General features: G+C 44.8%; 1 protein-coding gene across 3 annotated transcripts in view; it reads right to left on the reverse strand.

Annotated features, from left to right (window-relative positions):
- CHD6 (chromodomain helicase DNA binding protein 6) overlaps positions 1-20,556 on the reverse strand; it is a 2,211,516-nt gene that overhangs the window by 752,231 nt on the left and 1,438,729 nt on the right. The gene's annotated exons all lie outside the window — the stretch shown is intronic.

Below are 20,556 nucleotides of genomic sequence, written 5' to 3' on the forward strand. Positions count from 1 at the left end.
TATTCTGGGATAGTACAAAAGTTTCTAGAAAGTATGGCAGGAAGAGCCCTCCACAAACTCATGAAGGATACCTTAACAAATCCTGCTCTTGCCCTGGACATGACATTCAACTTAGTATTCTTGGTAAAAGTGTGGACAGAAGACCTAGTAGTAGATTCCAGGACGGATCTAGTATTAAGACCCTTGAAAAAACACTATAAGAGGCTACTGGCCATGTAGAATGAGCAACAAAAAATGGCTTGCTTACACACAGACGAAAACAATTTTCTGGCATGAAAGGACGCAAAAAGTTGCTCAGATTTTCTTATGCATTTTGTTTTATCTAAGTAGTGTCTGAGCTATCTTATGTAAATCCAGGCTGTGTAGTACCTTTTCAATAGCAGACTATGGAGAAGGAAAAAAGGAGGGATGATGAATAGAGTGATTCAAGGACAAATTATTAACCACCTTGGGCATTAAAAAAAGGATTAGTATGAAGAGATGCCCTGTCCTTGTGAAAAAACAAAAAAGAAGGAACCACCATAAGGACTTGGGAGTTCAGACACACTCTTGGCAGAAGAACACGCCACCAAACAGAACAGTCTTACAAATACAATGTTGCAGGGAAGAAATTGTTCAAAAAGAAACTGACTCAATTTTTCAAGAACAAAATTAAGGTCCCAATAAGAAGAAATAGGCTTTTTTGGGGGCCTGATATGAAGGACGCCTTTTATGAATTGTTTGATTTCAAAACTGGAAGCCAAAGGTGGACTCAAAGGCAATCAAGCAGAAATGGCTGACAAATGAGCTTTAACAAAAAAATATGCCAACAGTACTAAGCAATTCACACACACATGAAAAGGACAGTGGGGACCCCCAGAGAAAAAGTGTCACGGTCATGCTTGAGACACCAAACAGAAAATCTCTTCCATTTATCCACACAGGATTTTTGAGTAGTGGGGGGGGTCTTCTCTACTTCTGCAAAATCCAAAGCACATCATTAGAAAACCGGTGCCTGAAAGAAATCAAAACCCTATCACTCAAAGTGACAGTTTAAGTGTGGACAAGTGAGAGTGAATAAGAGATCCCTTCACTTGTGTGAGAAAATCCATCTTATGAATTTGTGATGACTGCCTCTGGCCAGGTGAAATAGGAGGAGAAACCGGTGGTGTCTGGGACAAAAGAGAGTCATTAGCAAGATTTTGGGTGTGCCCCACATGATCTTGTGCATGACCCTTGGAAGTAGAAGAGGAGGACTATAAGCATACAGAAACACCCCCGTCCAAGAAAAAGACATGGCATTCACTTTCCAGCTTGGAACTCGGAAACAGAACCAGAACAGAACCAAGTTTCCCCAATGGGGTACTTAGCTTTCAAGAAGACTTCGGCTGAAATACTTTCGTAAATCTGCTGCTTCTTCGGGCACCGCACGGCAAGAAAGACTGAAGAAAATGGCGTCGGCTGCCTCTTTTAAACCTCTGCCGCACTGATGTCAGGGAGGAAGCGACGACAACCGACGCCGGACCTAGACTTTGGAATTCGGCCGACCGAGGACCCGCCTGACGGCAGGATAACCCATCTGTTATGACTGCAGCTGTATGCATGATGAACATCAAGGAAGTTGTCTATTTAAAGGGAAGGTAAAAAGGTCTAACTTGAGGAGTATCAAACTGATGTGCAAAGTATAGAAACACCTCTCTGTGCAGCATCCATTCATGAGGATGTGTCCTGGACTTGCTCAGTCTGCCACTAGACTGTGCGCTGAAGGGGATGTAAATTGCCTGCAGAACCAAGTGACAGCAGGTTGCAAATTTGCAAGCCTGAAGAGCCAGCCTGCAAAGACAATGTTCCACATTACTGTGGTACTGTCTGTAAAAACCTTTAGAGGATTTGGAACCATAATAGAGTAAAAGGCCTGAAGGGCTAGGATTAGAGCCATCATTTCTTTGATACTGATGTGATGCGACTTCTGTTGATGGGACCAAAGACCATGAACTTTCAAATTGTTGCAGGATGCACTTAAAGGGCTCAGCCACATTATAAAAATGATCTCAGAGGCTGGAGGCTGGGAATCAGGAGCCAAAGAAGCAGCAGCAAAGGTATCCAAGAAAGCATTCAACACAAGGGGGGTGCAGAAGGTTTGGGAAATTCCATCTGCAATAATTCTTAATAACTCTTTTGAATATCAGGGAATTGTGAGCAATCCTACTATAAAAAAAAAACTCCCTCATTCAAACTACTGTGTCCCAAAGACAACTCCTCAAAGGGAGAATTACAACTAAAGGAATCCTCTTCTTCAGAACCACAGGCTAAAGAAGAGGTAATTTGTGAGGAATAGGCCAACAATGCATGCTTAGAATCCATCTCCTCATCTGGAGAATCAGATTCCCTAGTCCTTTTATATGGAGTAGTGAACCACGGAGAAGCAGGAAAAAAATATCCCCTGAAGTGGTCTTACGGTCAAAAGGACACAGAACAAGCCCTGAGTAAAATCCTGACATTCCCCATGCATTTCCTTAGTCGTGGGAGGAATGTGCTTAGTTTCCTGTTTTTTCTTCAGTGGGACATCCACTTTGACCAATACAGGAGGCTCTCAGCCATGTAGGGTACCAAGGACCTTTTCCCTCACCAGAATCTGAGGATTGTCCCCAGGCCCTTTGGAAATGATCAGCCATGGTTTCCTCCTCAATCTCTGCAGTGGACGTTTGCATTGCCTCAGAAGGCATGTGAACAGCCAGTTTCATGCAGGCCTCAGACAGGGTCATGGGACAGGAAACCGGTGTCTGCACCAGATGATATTTGGGTCTTCACTCACCTCAACAGAGATGTCTCGTGGAGGAAGACAGCAGCAAGATCAGACAGACTTCTTGGTCTTTTTTTTTTTTTTGAGACGGCTGTATCTCCAGGAGAACGGACTTGGCCATGGTACCCAGGGTCAAATGTCTGAGATGCTGGCTCGCAAGATAAACAGAGAGGTCAGACGGCTGTGAAGTGTTTTACGCACAAAGGCCTGACAACTGGTATATTGAGTATGGCCATGAGAAGCACCTACATAAAAAAAAACACTTCTTGAGACTATCTTTATGGGGAATCTGCCTCGTACACTGACATGTTCCTTTCCTGGATGGCATGAACCCCAAGTACACAAGTAAAGGAAGAAAACAACGAACTTCACCGGGCACTTACCTGCAAACTGCTCAGTAGAAACCAGCTCAGCGAGGGATGTTAAGATCGACGGTCAACTATGGTGTTCGACCAATAACAAAGAAGTTCTGAGTATTTACCACATGTACGTCACCCTTATGCCCTATGCCTGGATGGGGAAAATACAGCTGATGTATGATGTTGGGAGGATGTAAAAGCTTTGGTATACTTGCCAGACATTGGGCTATTCTTGGCAGGCATTCCCACAGGTGATGACTATTGCAACAGTGATACGGAAGGATATCTAGAAAAAAAAGAAGAGATTAGAAATAAGCAGTCAAAATGAAGACCTCAGGAGGCAGAAAAGAAGCCAGCATTGGAATGGTCTGAATCCTGCAACCTAAAAACACTTGGTCCTGAGAAGGAGTCAACACTGATTTTTTGAGATTGAGAGTTAATCCTACATTGCGCAGAAGCATACTGAAGTGTAGATTCCGAAGCAGGTGCTGCTGAGAAGGGGCTTGAATCAGAAGGTCGTCCAGATAAGAGAATATTTGGATTCCCTGAAGCCTGGAGAAAACTGCCATATGGGCCAGACATTTTAAAAATACCCTCAGAGCGCTACAAAGACCAAAAAGCAAAGCAGAAAACTGATAATGAGAGGAAGAAATACAAACAGAAAATTTTCCTGAAGAGAGGGTGAATAGGAATACGGAGGTAAGTATCCTTCACATCCAGGAAGACTAGAAAAGCCTGGGGAAGCAAAAGAGGAAAAAGGTCTGACGAAACATCATCCTGAAGGAAGAAATACTGAGGAAGGTGTTGAGATAAAAATAAGTTATGTACTCACCATAATGTTCCATGTTGTTAGTCCATCTCACCCTTCATTTTTACATATGGGTTTGGAGCCGATCCTCGGCTCCGACTCGACCGATTTTCAAGCTGGAAGACTTCTGGTTGGCACGTGGCTAAGCAGGTATCCCATGGTGCACCAGTGCAATCCCCAGATCTTGTTTGCTGCTTGCTAGAAACAGAACCCCCCCCCCCCCCCAACCAACAAACCAATACTAAAGGGTCACCAACCAAGAGAATTAAATTATTACCTCCAGATCTTCCAGGATGGGGGCAGGAGGGCAGGTTGGTAAAAATGAAGGGTGAGATGGACTAACCAACATGGAATGTTATGATGAGTACATAATTTCTTTATGTTAGGTAGTCCAATCTCACCTTCATTTTTACATATGGGACAGCATCCCTAGCGCTTTATTCTTGGGCTCATTGGAAAATACTCCTGAGCACCATGGAGCCAAAAGGTGCTCTACCCCTGAATGCCACATCCAACTTATAATGAGTAATAAAGGTGTGAGGGGTAGCCCACGTAGCTGCTGCACAGATATGATCAAGTGGTACCCTGGCTTGAAAGACTGCAGAGGTAGACAGAGACCTGGTAGAGTGAGCCTTGATCCTATGGGGTAAAGGTCTGCCCTCCGAATTGTAGATGAAGGCTATGCAACTAGAAATCCAATTAGACAATGTCACCTTAGAAACTGGTAAGCCCAATCTGGAGTTGGAAAAAAAAATTAATAAAGTACAGTTTTGTACCTACCATAAATGTAGATGTCCGAACTGGATAGCATCTGCAGTCATAACAACTGGGTTGTCCTGTCGTCAGGCAGCCCTTCAGTCGGCCGGATTCCAAAGTCCGGGTCCGGCTTCGGCTGATGTCGCACTTCACCCGACGTCATCTCTGTTGGCCTTCGGGTATAAAGGCATCAGCCGACGCCATTTTCCTCAGTGTTTCTTGCCCCAGATGCCAGTAGCCCTCTTGAAGGCTAAAATTTGGATAGATGCCAATGTTTCCAAAAGATAGAGGTAAACACAAAAATAAGCATGTATGTACATATATACAAACAAATACACCATAAAGACTCCCCACCAGCTAGCTATTAGGAGGGTAAACACCCTAGGAGTACCACAGAGGGAAGGAGGAGGTAATCCTGACTGCAGATGCTATCCAGTTCGGACATCTACATTTATGGTAGGTACAAAACTGTACTATGTCCTTCATGGATGCATCTGCAGTCATAACAACTGGGTAGAATACCATAGCCAACTAGGGGAGGAGGATAAAAGTAGATTATGGTGTGTTTAGGATCCTTGCAGTACAGCAGTGGCAAACCCTGCTCGGGATCTGGAATATAGAGGCAAATTATAATGCTTGGCAAATGTATGCACGGAGGTCCAAGTAGCCGCCTCAATAATGTCTTTGGTTGCCACTCCTCGTAAGAAGGCTGTGGTAGTGGCTGTTGCCCTTGTAGAATGAGGTCTTATGTTCTGTGGAATTGGTTTTCCATGGAAGGAGTAACAGAATCGTATGCAATTTCCTATCCATTTGGAGATTGTCTGTTTGGAAATAGCTTTTCCTTCCCTTCCTGTTGCATAGGCTACAAAAGTTGGTCAGTCTTTCTGCTACTTTTGTTCTGTCCAAGTAGTAGCGTAGCTGTCTATGTACATCCAAGGTATGCAGTATTCTTTCCCTCTGTTTTGTGGGTTGGGAAAGAAGGTAGGTAGGTGGATTGCCTGGTTTAAAGACACTCTGGATACCACCTTAGGCATAAATGTAGGATTAGTCCTCATGGACACTATCTTGGTGGAAGATTAGGAAGGGTTGCACTGCCATTAAGGCCTGTAGTTCTGAAACCCTCCTTGCTGAAGTAATTGCCAGTAGGAAAGCAGTTTTCCATGACAGGTGTTGTAGGTCTGCTGTTGCTGCTGGTTCAAGGGTGATAGTGTCAACTTTTCTAGCACAAAGTTTAAGTCCCAAGCTGGTAATGGTGGTTTCCTTGGAGGTTTTACATTCTTGATTCCTCTGAGGAACTGCCTGAGCAAAGGGTGAAAAACAGGTGGATCAAAGCTGTATTCTGCTGAAATAGCTGATGCATGTATCTTGATGGAGGAGTAGGACAGGCCTGAATGAAGAAGTTCGCCAGATACTCCAGAATGTTAGGCATATCTATGTTTGACACATCTTTTCCTCTTTCAGTACTCCAAATGACAAACCTTTTCCATTTTCCAGCATAGTTCCTTCTTGTTGAAGGTCTGCGTGCTTCAAGAATAATGTCTTTAACTCTTTGGGAAAGTTCTGGATTAGCTGCTGCTATGTGATGTTCCATGCAGTCAGTTGCAGCGTTTTAGGTTTGGATGTATGATGCTGTAGTTGTTCTGAGTTAACATCAAAGGCATCAGGGTATTGGCCACATATTGTTCGAGACATGCTCCTCAGCAGTGGGTACCAGTGTTGTCTTGGCCAGTTTGGAGCTATCAGGATTATCCTTGGACGTTCTTCCTTGATTTTTAGTAGTACTTTGTGTATCAAGGGAAGAGGTGGGAATGCATATGCTGTTAGGCCTTTCCAGCTGAAGGAGAAATCCACTTTCCATGCTAGTGGGTGGAATGTCCTTGTGCAGAATTTTTGAGCTGGTGATTGAGAGGTGATGCGAATAGATCTATCTGAGGCATTCCCCATTTCTTTGAGATGGTCTTGAAGATGTCCGGGTGCAGCTTCCATTCGTGGGCATCCGATGTGGTTCTGCTTAATATGTCTGCTAGAGTATTTTCTTTTCCCGGTACAAATATTGCCTGTAACTGGATGTTGTAGCTGAGTGCCAGGGTCCACAGCTCCAAAGTCATTCTGCATAGGGGGTATGAATGAGTGCCTCCCTGTTTGTTGATGTACCACATGACTGTGGTGTTGTCTGTCCTTATCATCAACTGGCCCTCTTTGAGAAATGGTCTGAACTTTTGGATTGCCAGTTTTACTGCCAGCATTTCTTTTAGGTTGATGTGCAGGTGAAGTTGATCCTGTGTCCACGATCCTTGCACGCATTTGTCCAGCATGTGGGCCCCCCATCCTAGGTCTGAAGCGTCTGTTGTGATGGTCTGGCTTGCTTGACATCTGCGAAAGGGTAGTCCTGGGTTTGACTGGCATGCCTGAGCCCACCATAGGAACTCCTGTTTTAAGCATGGAATTAGTGGGATTTCTGTTTCTAGGCTGTGTCTGTGTTGAGACCATAAATTCTTTAGGTACCACTGTAGTTTTCTCATATGTAGTCTGGCAAATGGGACCAAGATTATGCATGATGCCATGAAGCCCAAGGCCTGCAGTACTTTTCTTGCTGTTAACTTGTTCAGTTTTGTTAGTGCCAAGAAGTAAAGAGGGAGTTCTTTTTGGTTTTCTGTAGTTGGGAATGCCATTTGTTTTACTGTGTGGAATTCCCAAGAATGTCCTTGTTTGGGATGGTATCAGCCTTGACTTTTGTAAGTTGACTGTGCATCCCAGTGCTTGTAACAAGTAAATGACCCTTTGTAAATCTGTTGTCAGCTTGCTTTTGTTGTCCCCTTGTAGCAGGCAGTCGTCCAGGTATGGGTAAATTTGAATTCCTGTAGTCTGCAATGGGCGATTACTGATGCCAGGCATTTTGTGAATACTCTGCAGTAGATAAGCCAAAGGGCAATGCTGAGAATTGATAGTGCTCTGATCCTGCAAGAAATCTGAGGTATCTTCTGCAGATTGGTCGAATGGGGACGTGCAGGTATGCCTCCTTGAGATCTAGAGTTACCAGCCAACACTCCTTGCCCAGCATGGGAAGAAGTTGCTGTAGGGTCAGCATTTTGAATTTTGGGACAATGATGTATGTATTTAAGGTGGACAGGTCGAGAATTGGTCTCCAACTTTTTTCCTTTCTTGGAACTAGGAATAGTCTGGAGTAGAACCCCTTTCCTTGCTCTGCTGTTGGCACTCTTTCCACAGCTCTCATGTTTGCTAACTCCATTATCTGTTGTAAAGCCTCTGTATTTTGATTTGGAGGTAGATTTGGCATTCCTCTTTTGACTGGTAAAGTGTGGAAGTGGAACCGGTAACCTTGATCTATGGTTTGTAAAATCCACTTGTCTTTTGTTATGTAGTGCCAGTTCTTTGAAAATAAGGTTAACTTTCCGCCTAGAGGAGCTGCTATTTGTTCCCTGGTAGGCGGATTTAGGGTTAAGTCACTGTGGTTGTGTTGATGTAGTGGCAGTGGTTGTGTCTGTGCCTCTGTTGTTACCTTGCCACTGTCTTCCTCTGTAGGCACCTCCTCTGGATTGGTTTCTGCCTCTGGAACGTCTATTCCTGCCCCTTTGAGATCTTGTGGAGTCAGGAAAGGACCAATTTTTGGCAGGCCAGTTCCTGCTAAACCTTGGGGTTGAACCTGCAAGAAATCTTTAACCGTTTGAACAGATTTTGCCTTTTCTTCCATTTTCTTCATAACCTGCTGGGCAGGTGTACCAAACAAACTCGTCTTATCCATAGGAGCATCTAGCAACTTAGCTTTAACATGATCCGGTAAAGCTTGCTCCTTTAGCCATGCATGCCTTCTTATCACTGTGCCAGTCATGGCTGATCTAAATGAAGCCTCCAGTGCATCATAGCCACATTTTAAGGAATGGTTACTAACCTGTTGTATGTTATTTACCATTTCTAGTACATATTTCTTATCAAGAGATTCATCAGTGGTTAGCTTTTTAGTTAACTGATCAAGCATAAACTCTTGGTATTGTATCATGTGAAACTGACAGTTTAAAGCTCTAGCTGAGTGAGTAGCTGAAGTGTAGACCTTTTTACCCCATCTGCCTAATGACCTTGGTTGCCCTTCAGAAGGAATAGGGTTTTAGCTATGGTCGCTGACTACTGCCTTGGGACCCTGGGATATAGTTTTGGGGTCTGCAAGTGGGGCCTTGTAAAGGTGGTGATGAGTATCTGGCACCCTGTAAAATCTGTCTGGTTTGGCAGGGCTGGGGTAAAGAATCTGGAGCCGGAGCAGACATCATTGAAAGCATCATCCACCACAGAGAGAACAGGAGGTATAGCTAAGGGCCTGTGCTGTGGAAGGTGCAGAAAGGTCCTAAGTCTTTTCTGGAGTCTGAAAAATCCTGTTGCTGCCATTGGAACTGCTCTCGCATGGCATGTAAGGTTTCCCAAAGGAGAATTCTTCTGGTGGTGAAGCAGCGGAATGGATTCTTCAGCATCAGAATCTTCAAAATTGGAGAAAGGAGCCTCTGGCTGGTCAGTTATGTCTGATTCATCAGCAGAATCATCAGAGGACACTGGCTCAGGGGCTCTGCCCTAGGTCTCTTCACTCACCTCAACAGAGATGTCTCGTGGAGGAAGACAGCAGCAAGATCAGATAGACTTCTTGGTCTTTTTTTTTTTTTGAGACGGCTGTACCTCCAGGAGAACGGACTTGGCCATGGTACCTTGGGTCAAATGTCTGAGATGCTGGCTCGCAAGATAAACAGAGAGGTCAGACGGCTGTGAAGCGTTTTACGCACAAAGGCCTGACAACTGGAATATTGAGTATGGCCATGAGAAGCACCTAGATAAAAAAAAAAAACACTTCTTGAGACTATCTTTATGGGGAATCTGCCTCGCACACTGACATGTTCCTTTCCTGGATGGCATGAATCCCAAGTACACAAGTAAAGGAAGAAAACAAGGAACTTCACCGGGCACTTACCTGCAAACTGCTCAGTAGAAACCAACTCAGCGAGGGATGTTAAGATCGACGGTCAACTGTGGTGTTCGACCAATAACAAAGAAGTTCTGAGTATTTACCACATGTACGTCACCCTTATGGCCTATGCCTGGATGGGGAAAATACAGCTGATGTATGATGTTGGGAGGATGTAAAAGCTTTGGTATACTTGCCAGACATTGGGCTATTCTTGGCAGGCGTTCCCACAGGTGATGACTATTGCAACAGTGATACGGAAGGATATCTAGAAAAAAAAAGAAGAGATTAGAAATAAGCAGTCAAAATGAAGACCTCAGGAGGCAGAAAAGAAGCCAGCATTGGAATGGTCTGAATCCTGCAACCTAAAAACACTTGGTCCTGAGAAGGAGTCAACACTGATTTTTTGAGATTGAGAGTTAATCCTACATTGCGCAGAAGAAGCATACTGAAGTGTAGATTCCGAAGCAGGTGCTGCTGAGAAGGGGCTTGAATCAGAAGGTCGTCCAGATAAGAGAATATTTGGATTCCCTGAAGCCTGGAGAAAACTGCCATATGGGCCAGACATTTTAAAAATACCCTCAGAGCGCTACAAAGACCAAAAAGCAAAGCAGAAAACTGATAATGAGAGGAAGAAATACAAACGGAAAATTTTCCTGAAGAGAGGCTGAATAGGAATACGGAGGTAAGTATCCTTCACATCCAGGAAGACTAGAAAAGCCTGGGGAAGCAAAAGAGGAAAAAGGTCTGACGAAACATCATCCTGAAGGAAGAAATACTGAGGAAGGTGTTGAGATAAAAATAAGTTATGTACTCACCATAACGTTCCATGTTGTTAGTCCATCTCACCCTTCATTTTTACATATGGGTTTGGAGCCGATCCTCGGCTCCGACTCGACCGATTTTCAAGCTGGAAGACTTCTGGTTGGCACGTGGCTAAGCAGGTATCCCATGGTGCACCAGTGCAATCCACAATTCTTGTTTGCTGCTTGCTAGAAACAGAACCCCCCCCCCCAACCAACAAACCAATACTAAAGGGTCACCAACCAAGAGAATTAAATTATTACCTCCAGATCTTCCAGGATGGGGGCAGGAGGGCAGATTGGTAAAAATGAAGGGTGAGATGGACTGCCAACATGGAATGTTATGGTGAGTACATAACTTCTTTATGTTAGGTAGTCCAATCTCACCTTCATTTTTACATATGGGACAGCATCCCTAGCGCTTTATTCTTGGGCTCATTGGAAAATACTCCTGAGCACCGTGGAGCCAAAAGGTGCTCTACCCCTGGATGCCACATCCAACTTATAATGAGTAATAAAGGTGTGAGGGGTAGCCCACGTAGCTGCTGCACAGATATGATCAAGTGGTACCCTGGCTTGAAAGGCTGCAGAGGTAGACAGAGACCTGGTAGAGTGAGCCTTGATCCTATGGGGTAAAGGTCTGCCCTCTGAATTGTAGATGAAGGCTATGCAACTAGAAATCCAATTAGACAATGTCACCTTAGAAACTGGTAAGCCCAATCTGGAGTCGGAAAAAAAAATTAAAAACTGGCCTGACTTCCGAAATTCTTTGGTCCGTTGCAAATAAAAATGTAGCTGTCTATGAACATCCAGCTAGTGGAAACGATATTCAGCTGCATTACAGTGATTGGGAAAGAAAACTGGAAGCTCAATGAACTGATTTAAGGTGGTAGTAGAACAAACTTTGGGAACAAACAAAGGATTGGTATGTAAAGATACCCTGTCCTTATGAAAGATTAAATAAGGTGGCTTAATAGACAGGGCTTGTAGCTCAGATACACATCTGGCTGACATAATAGCTACTAAAAACAGTCTTCCAAGACAAATATTTTTAAAGAAGATGAGCGAGAAGGTTCAAAGGGAGGGGATGTCAATTTGGACAACACAAAATTTAAGTCCCAAGAAGCTACAGGTTCTTGTAATGGTGGTCTCAGTAAAGTGGCTCCTCTCAAGAAAGTCTTGCATAGCTTATGAGACATAAGGTTGGCATTTGGAGATCCTAAATAAAAATGAGAGATTGCCGCCAATTGCTCTTTGATGGTGGCCGCGGCAGATCCCTGCTGAAAGAGCTCCAAAAGGAATTCCAGCATCACGGGAATGGGAGCGGTGTAAGGATCCACATTCATTTTCTGTGCCCAAATAGAAAACCTTTTCTATTTACTGTCATACAGTCTTCTGGTTGAGGGGTTATGCGAGGATAAGAGAATATGTGACACTGATGAAGAAACACCATGAAGCCTGACTAGAGATGGAACTGGAGCAGCCATGCTGTCAATTTGAGGGTGTGGAGAGTGGGATGTAACGAACCCGACATGTGGGTCAATAGATCTGGAACTGGGTCCAGAATCCAACGATCGTCCAGGAGAAGAGGCTCGAGGAAGGGGAACCAGAACTGACGAGGCCAGTAAGGAGCAATAAGGATCAAATTGCTTCCCAGCCAACTGGCTTTCTGAATCACTTTGGGGATAAGAAGGAATGGAGGAAAGGCATATAGAAGTCCCGTGGGCGAATCGTGGACCAGAGCGTCTCTGGGCGTTTCCCCCGGAGGGGGAATTAGGGAAAAATAACTGCTGCACTTGGCATTGACTGGGCTGGCAAAAAGGTTGCAGCAAGGCTGTCCCCATCTCCGGAAAATCTGTTCCACTACTTCCCGTTTCAGAGACCACTTGTGAGGCAGTAAGATTGCCCGGCTTAGCTTGTCGGCTATCACGTTGGTTGTCTCCGGAATGTGCATTGCCACCAGAAAGCGCTGGGAAGAAATTGCCCATTCCCAAACTTGCATGGCCTCTCGACAGAGTGGGTAAAATCTGGTACTGCCCTGTTTGTTGATATACCACACAACCGACATGTTGTCCGATTGTATCGCAATCGTTCCTGGAGGAAGAAGGCCCTGAAGTGCTTGCAACGCCAGAAGCACCGCCCTCATCTCCAGAACATTGATACGCAGATGAGCCTCGTGTTCTTGCCATGTGCCATGGACAGTCCAGTCAAGATAATGCCCCCCCCCCCGACCTGGGAGGCATCCGTGGTCACAGTGGCAATGGGTTGGGCAGGCACAAAGGGAGCTCCCGTGAACAAGTTGTTGGGGGCTATCCACCAATAAAGGTCCCTTTTGCATGATTCCGTCAGCAGGATAGGGTGACTCAGCGGTAAATATTGGAATGACCACTGGGAAAACAGGAGCCATTGGAGAATTCTCATGTGCAACCTGGCTAAAGGTATTAACAAAATGGTTGAGGCCATCATACCGAGAAGTTGAAGAATCCATTTTGCTTTGACCTTCCGAAGCGGAAGAAGACGCTGAACTTGTGAGATAAGGTTTTGTGCTCTTTCGGCGGGGAGACGAACTGTCATATCCACTGTGTCTACCTCTGCGGCTATAAAAATCACAGATTGCAAGGGCAGTAATGCAGATTTTCCCCAGTTTATGGAGATCTCTAGTTGAGCACAAAGTTGAATGGTGGCGTCCCTGTTTTGGATGAGTAGATGCCTGGTGGGGGAGGTCAGGAGCCAGTCATCCACATACGGAAACACCTGGAATCCCTGACGTCTCAAGTGAGCTGTCACTACTGCCATGCATTTGGTGAACACCCTGGGGGCTGTGTCGAAATAAAAGGGCAAAGCACAAAACTGATAATGACTGGCTCCTAGCCGGAAGCGCAGATATCTCCTTGATGCCTTGTCCATTTCTGTATGGTAGTAGGCATCTTGGAGATCCAGACAGCACATCCAATAGTCTTTCCCTAACAACGGGTGTATCGACTGCAGTGTGACCATCCGAAACTTGTCCTTCTTCACGGATTCGTTTAATCTGCTGAGGTCCAAAATTGGTCTCCAGTATCCGGTTCGTTTTGGGACTAAAAAGAACCTGGAGTAAGTTCTGGATCTTGTCTGGTCTGCTTTGACTGGCTGGATTACTCTTTTTAAGAGGAACTTGTTGATCTCCACAGTTGCCTGATCCCTGTGATTGGGTGGAACACCTGGGATCTTTTTGGGAACAAACAGTGGAAGGAAAAAGGGTATGATATAGCCTCTGGTAACAACTCTTTGTACCTACTTGTCTTGGGTGATATTTAGCCAGGCTTCTGAATACAAAGAGATGCGACCCCCGACTGGCCCCAGAAAAATGCAGTCGGGCCCCACATCAGGAGCGCTGGTAAGGACGCCCTCGAAAGGAATCATGGCCTTGCTGGTACTGCGGACCGCCCCTGCCTCTAGGGCGACATCTACCATTTCCTCCACCTCTGCCTCTGAAGGAGGATTCACTCTGTGTGTCCGGAAAGACCCTCTGGGACTTTTTGAACCACATTTTACCTCTCCTTTGACCTTTGGGGCATGGTCGAGAGGGAACGGTAAAACGGACTCCCACGGCAGAGACAGTCTTTCCTTCTTGCTCACACCGAGTGAGTGTTTCTTTCACCTTGGGACCAAACAAGGAGGAACCATCAAACAGGGCGTTGGTGAAGGTGGACTTGAACGGCTCCACAAAATTACACAAGCGCATCCAGGAGTGGCGCCCAAGGGCAACTCCTGAACCCGCTGCTCTGCTTGCTCCAACAGCCGCATGGGAGATAAGCCACATGGAGGAGTTAATTACAGAATTTAGGGTGGACAACTGAGCAGAGATCCTATCAGGGACTCCCTCAGGACAAGCACCCTGTATGGAATCTCCTAACTCCTTGAGGAGATCCCTCTGCAACCTCCTGAAGTGGGTAAGATAGTTCAGAGATTGAAGTGAAAATGCTGCTGAACTAAATACACACTTCCCAAATCTGTCCATCTGTCGAGACTCCTTGTTTGGCGGATGAACAGAGGAAGAAGTCTCAGCCAACTCCTTCTTCGTGGCCGCCGCCACCACCATGGCATCCATGGGAACGCCCTTAGACAAGAACTCTTTTCCAAGAGGGGCAGACAGGAACTTATTTGGTCTCCTGGGAACTGGCTCCATGGCATCAGGAGTATCCCACACCTTCCGACTAACCAGGTCCATTAGTTCGTCGAAAGGTGGAGATACCCAAGAGGCAGAGGGTTGAGACCTGGAAGCCTTCAGGTACACAGACTCCTCATCAGAAGGGTCGACAGTGGGCCAGTCGCAACACTGTTTAAGGATCTCCAGGATGTCCACAAAGGAGACATCATCAAAGGATGACTTGGGGACCCTTCCGACTCCTCGAGGTCAGTGTCCGATGTCAGAGACTCATCCTGGGAGTCAATATGCTTCCTCTTCCATACCCTCTTCCGAAGGGGCTCCTCGAAGGGACCTTCTGGGGAGGCCTCGGAAGAGTGGGGTTCACCAGCTGGTGGCTCCTGAGGCTGCAGGTCTCTGTTGTCTCCGGAGAGAGTAGGTACTGAGACTGAAGTGGGAGCCCTAGGGGGGAGAGTGCTTGTACCACTGGCAGGGGCTGTAGATTGAGACAGCACGCTCATCACCTCAAAAGTAGACCTCTCCGGCTCCAAAGACCTCCCCCGCTCCAAAGAGACAAAGGTTGGCACCAGAGCCATCGGCTCCGAGACAGATGCAGGGTCTGAGCTCATTCTGGCAGAAGCACCAAGAGGAAGGCTCGGAACCGAAGATCAATTCAAACCCTCCCCATCGGCGCCGACAGAAGAGCTTCAGTCCCTGGACACGACGGACAGAGCAGAGCGTGTCGGAGCCGAACTCGGCTCCAATGTAGCAGCAAGGGGAGCAGAAACCGAGGGATCCACCGTTGGTAACAAGCACTCCAACTCTGAAAGGCCAACATGGCTCGCAGGAGGAATCACAGACGAGGGCAAAACTGGCTCGAGTGGCTCCGGAGCCGACTGGGTCGGAGCCAACAAAAATTTAGGCAGAGCAGACGACTTCAGGAGTCTCAGTACTACCCTCTCCACATCTTCTTCCAAAAGGCTCCTGGAAGATCTGGAAGATAAAGTCAGGGATCTCGTCCTAGCAGGCACTGGAGACTTGATTAGCAAGGAGACCGGTAGGGATTCTACAGACCGGCTTCGAGCAGTAGAGTCAACTGCTATTTCCAAAGGTTCAGAAGTCGGCACCGAAGCAGCTGTGATCAACTCTGATACCATGGTGATCTCCTTCAGCTCCGAAGACTGAGGAGTCGAGGAGGCAGATTTAGGTAATTTGGAAGGCAGCTCAGAGACACCAGCCAGTGCCGGAGAAGGACTTTTTGAAACTTTAGATTTGGAGTCAGATCTGGATTTTGTAGACTTGGAAGAAGAAGCCGACAAACTAGATAAGGCTTCCTCAAAGGTTGGTTTCAGAAGACCCCTGAGTATCAGCTTGTTCTTTCTCTCCTGCAACACTGTAGGAGAGAAAGCATGACAGAACAAGCATGATTCCTGCAAATGGATGGCTCCCAAGCAGTACAGACAGCTACTGTGGCCATCCGTTAATGACATTTTCTGGGAGCAGTACATGCATTTTTTGAACCCAGAGGGTTTATGCTCCTTGCTATCTTTAGACATTGTAGACACATATGCAAAACCAGAGGAGAAATAGGAAAGAGAATAACTGAGGACTGGGTCCTCTAACTAAAACGGGCCTAGCCCTGCAGAAGAATTACACGAGGACTAGGTCCTCTAAGTTAAACGGGCCTAGTCAGGTGTACGAGAAAAATAGGTCTTCCACTAAAACAGACCAAGTTATTTTAACACATACACACAGGATTCAGTCACACAGGAAAATTTGCAGATGTGAAAATACAAGTAGTAGAGTTACACAAGGACTAGGTCCTCTAACTTAAACGGGCCTAGCCCGGTGTAATAGAAACTAGGTCTTCTAACTCAAACAGATCAAGTAACCCAGACACGCACACAGGTTCAATCACACAGGAAAAAACTGCAACAGCAATCCTAAAATACGACTTTAGCGGATCCCCGCCAAAGACAAAAAGTTAACAATCAACAAGTTAACAGTACAAATAAATCAACAGGAGCCCCTGTTGATTAAGAGAGGTGAAAAACTGCCAAAACTAACGATCTAGGGAAAAAAGGCGCAATGGCGCCTAACTACTGGTACACAAGACACTAACTACTAAGCTCAAACAAGTCCACAGGACAATTTAGGTCAAGGCCTATATATAATACCACTAGATAACAGTAATATGCAAAAAAAACACTTATTAATGAGAGAATTGAAAAAGACAGCCAGAGCCAAGAGAAGCACATCCGAACTCGTCGACGTGGCAAATGAGATCTGGGGATTGCACTGGTGAACCATGGGATACCTGCTTAGCCACGAGCCAACCAGAAGTCTTCGAGCTTGAAAATTGGCAGAGTCGGAGCCGAGGACGGGCTCCAAACCCATATGCAAAAATGAAGGTGAGATTGGACTACCTAACATCAGAGGTCTAGAATGGGTCCACACATCCCCTTCCTTCTTGGAAACCAAAAACATTCTGGAATAAAAACATGTTCCCTGTTGAGACAAGCGAACAGGATTGCACAGTTCCTTGTTTCATCAAAGAACTAGAGAAAAAAAATGAAGCAACTTCCAAGCCACAGAATAAACATGTTGGATGATGGGGAGAACTCAGGTGTCTGTGGTTATCACTTACCAAACAGGGAGTTATGCCAGAGGAATCTAGCTGAGGTGAAGAGGAGTCTGGATGTCAGGAAGATACAGATTTCCCAGAAAAGGTTTTTGACCTCGAACTCTGAGTGGGTTCATCTGGGAAAATCTTCTTAGAAAGCAGGTTGCCTAGGAACAAAGGAATATACTGAAGGATAGATTGAAGGATAGTTTCTCTGGAGTACAGGAGGAAAAAAATTGTCTGAGCTTCTGCATAACCTTGCCCTCATCCTGCAGAGATTTAAACAATTCTGCTGAAGCAGTGCCGAAAAGATTACAGTTATCTAACAGAGAATCTAAAAATTTGGATTTAATATCCTCATGCAATGCCTGCAGGAGCAACCAGGAATACCACCTCATGAGAAAACCAGATACAGCTGCCCTAGAGGAGGCATCTGCTGCATCACAGCTGCATTTAATGGAATGGTGAGCTACCTGAAAGACAGAACTCAGTTGAGAGAGAGAGACAAAAAGTCTTACTGTCTAAATCAGGCATGTCATTCAAAACTCTCCCAGCTGGGGCAGAAGAGCGAGGACATATCTAGTTATGTGGGTTTGACTAATAAATGGCTCTAAAAGTCAAAGTAGCAGAAGTATACACTTTTCCCATACCTCTCCATAGCATGGGTTGTCCTTATAAGAAGACAAAGCCTGGGTGAGGAAAGCAGTTTGGATGGATTATCTGTGGACTGGAAACAGCAGCAGGATCAGATGATGGATTTTATATAAGAATTTATGATCATGTACCTTATAAAATCTGTCTGATTTCTTAGGGGCTGGAGTTTGAGAGTCAGGAGCCTGAAAAATTGCTATAAATGTGCCCAACAGGGCAGTTAGACTGGAAGGAGTGCAGAAGGTCTGGGTGATTCCATATGCAAGAGTTCAGAATACCTCTTTTGAACCTTTGATACTTGGGAACAATCCCGCTCAAAGTGTTCCATCACACAGACCACTGCACCCCCAAAGGATAAACCCTCAAAAGGAGAATTGGGGACAAAGAATCCTCTTCATCAGGCAACAAGGCCAAAGGGGAGTGTGTATCTGTGAATAATATTCTAAGAATTCTTCACCAAAGTCCAGCTCCTCATCAAAAGAATCATAATCCCTACGTCTCTTAGATGAGGTGGATGACGAAGGAGCAACAGCAGCAGAAGGGAGAGACAATCCCTGTGGGGATTTCAAAGCCATCAGGGCATTACACAGCCCTTGAGTAAAGTCCTGCCACCCTTTATAAGAATTTTAGCTACAGCAGACACATTTACTTACTTACTAACTTACGTTTGTTTACTTACAACTGGGCATAGACAGGTGCCCTTTTTCAGTGGAAGCCCAGGGAAAAAAGCTCTAAGGTATCATACTTACTACAATCAATATTTATATTAACAACTTTTATAATGTAGCTGCAGCGAACATATAGCATAATACTCAGTATAATACAATTTGTATTGATACTCACAAACATTAACATTACAGATTGAATAGTAGTGTATAAGACAGGTAGGAGTAATTTACGAAATATAACAAAGTGAGGTATTTGAGGAGATAAGCAAATATGAGTGTTTTTTTTTTTTTTTTTGACAAGATAGCGCACTTCTCCATTTGGGGCTAAAATCTACTGACTTTGGTCATCATAAACACAGCATGCTCCACTCTTAAAGGCCCTCTACCACTGATCACCATTAGGACTCAACCTAAAATTCCTTAAAACCCCTACTACATTTAATAACTTCTCTAAAGTTAACTTACTACAGCTTGTTAATGACTTGAACCACTGTAAGTGCTCCTCTCCCCTCAAAAATGCAGCAACTAATCACCACATTTGCAGAGAGATTATATTATCAAATTAGTGCCTCAAATTAGTGCCTGTAGTGAGATATCAATACCAACCTGTCACAAATATGGTGCCAAGTTTACATGCAAATCCCTATGATGAAACTCACACATAAACAGGCTACACAACAAAAGGAAAATGTCTCCCATCCTTCTGAAGAAAAATTAAAAGACCACACCCAAAACCAACTCAAGTTAAACAAACCTTAAGAATGAAATTAAAACTAAACTGGATATGTATAAAATGAAAACAGCTACCAGTAATAAAGACAATCACAAGTCCTTTTCTTCAACTGTCAGAACCCTTAAGAGCAACACACAGCAGCACACAGAGTTTATACATGACAACAGCACTCACTTAGCCTCCGAAAGACATTGCCAACATATTTGCAGATCAATTCAACTCCAATTTCTCCTCTCCATCCCCCAAGGCTTCCCATGCATGGCATCTTTGTCTGCACCTCCCCAAGCCTGCAAGGCTCTTTCTGGAGTAAAAACAAAACACTAGCTGGACAGGGCCCAACAATATGCCAGGGTCCTTCCTTGTCATTATGAAGGACTGACTCACTGACCTGCTCCTAAACCTGTTCAAGGGGAAGCAGAAAATTGAAGAATCAGCCTTTCTTCTGGTTTTGTGCCTAAGGCATGGAGAACACCTATGGTTGTCCCTCTCCACAAGGTTGGCCCCACCAATGATCATAGCAACTACAGGCTGATGTGCCTTACAAGACTCACCTGTAACATTACAGAGATCATCATTACAGATCTCATAAACAAAAATATTTTCAGCCTACAATTCCTTGATCCAAACCAATCTGAGTTTGTAAAAGGTATAATCCTGCCTAGTTAACTTTGTGCATTTCTTCAAAAGAGACAAAGGGACACCAGATGAGGGTAAAATGGTCCACATAATGTACCCTGACCAGGTCAAGGCCTTTGATACTATTCTACAAATTGGTATTTTAGAGAAACGTATCCAAGTAAATGTAAATCCTTATAGCCAATGGCTGGCTAATAGGCTCTCTAACATAATCTGATAAATTAAGACTGGGGCATATTATCCTCTAAAAGGGTCAATGTTAATGTTGCTCCCCAGGGCTTGGTATTGAGGCCCCTCTTGTCTGGTATTTACTTGTCATGTATGCAAGCTAATCAAGCTTGCAGACAACTGCAAGCTTGGAATTACTGTAAACTCTCAAAGACAACTAGATTCTATAAGAGGAACTAACAAGAACATACAAATGTTGTCAGGATCATGGTATAAAACTAAGTGCTAAAAAGTACATTACTGTGTTTTTTGGAAAACACCAGCTTCATGCACTTACTACATAAACCACACACCACCTCAAAACTGATTCAGTTATAACTGACCTGGACACTTTTACAAACAATGAACTCTCCTCTCAACAACCATATACCCACTGTAGTTAGTAAATCTTTATATCAAGCCCAACTAATTACTAGGTCC

The sequence above is a fragment of the Protopterus annectens genome, chromosome 12.part0 (genome assembly GCF_019279795.1).
Source record: "Protopterus annectens isolate FY-2018-M chromosome 12.part0, PAN1.0, whole genome shotgun sequence".
In the NCBI taxonomy this organism is placed as follows: domain Eukaryota; kingdom Metazoa; phylum Chordata; order Ceratodontiformes; family Protopteridae; genus Protopterus; species Protopterus annectens.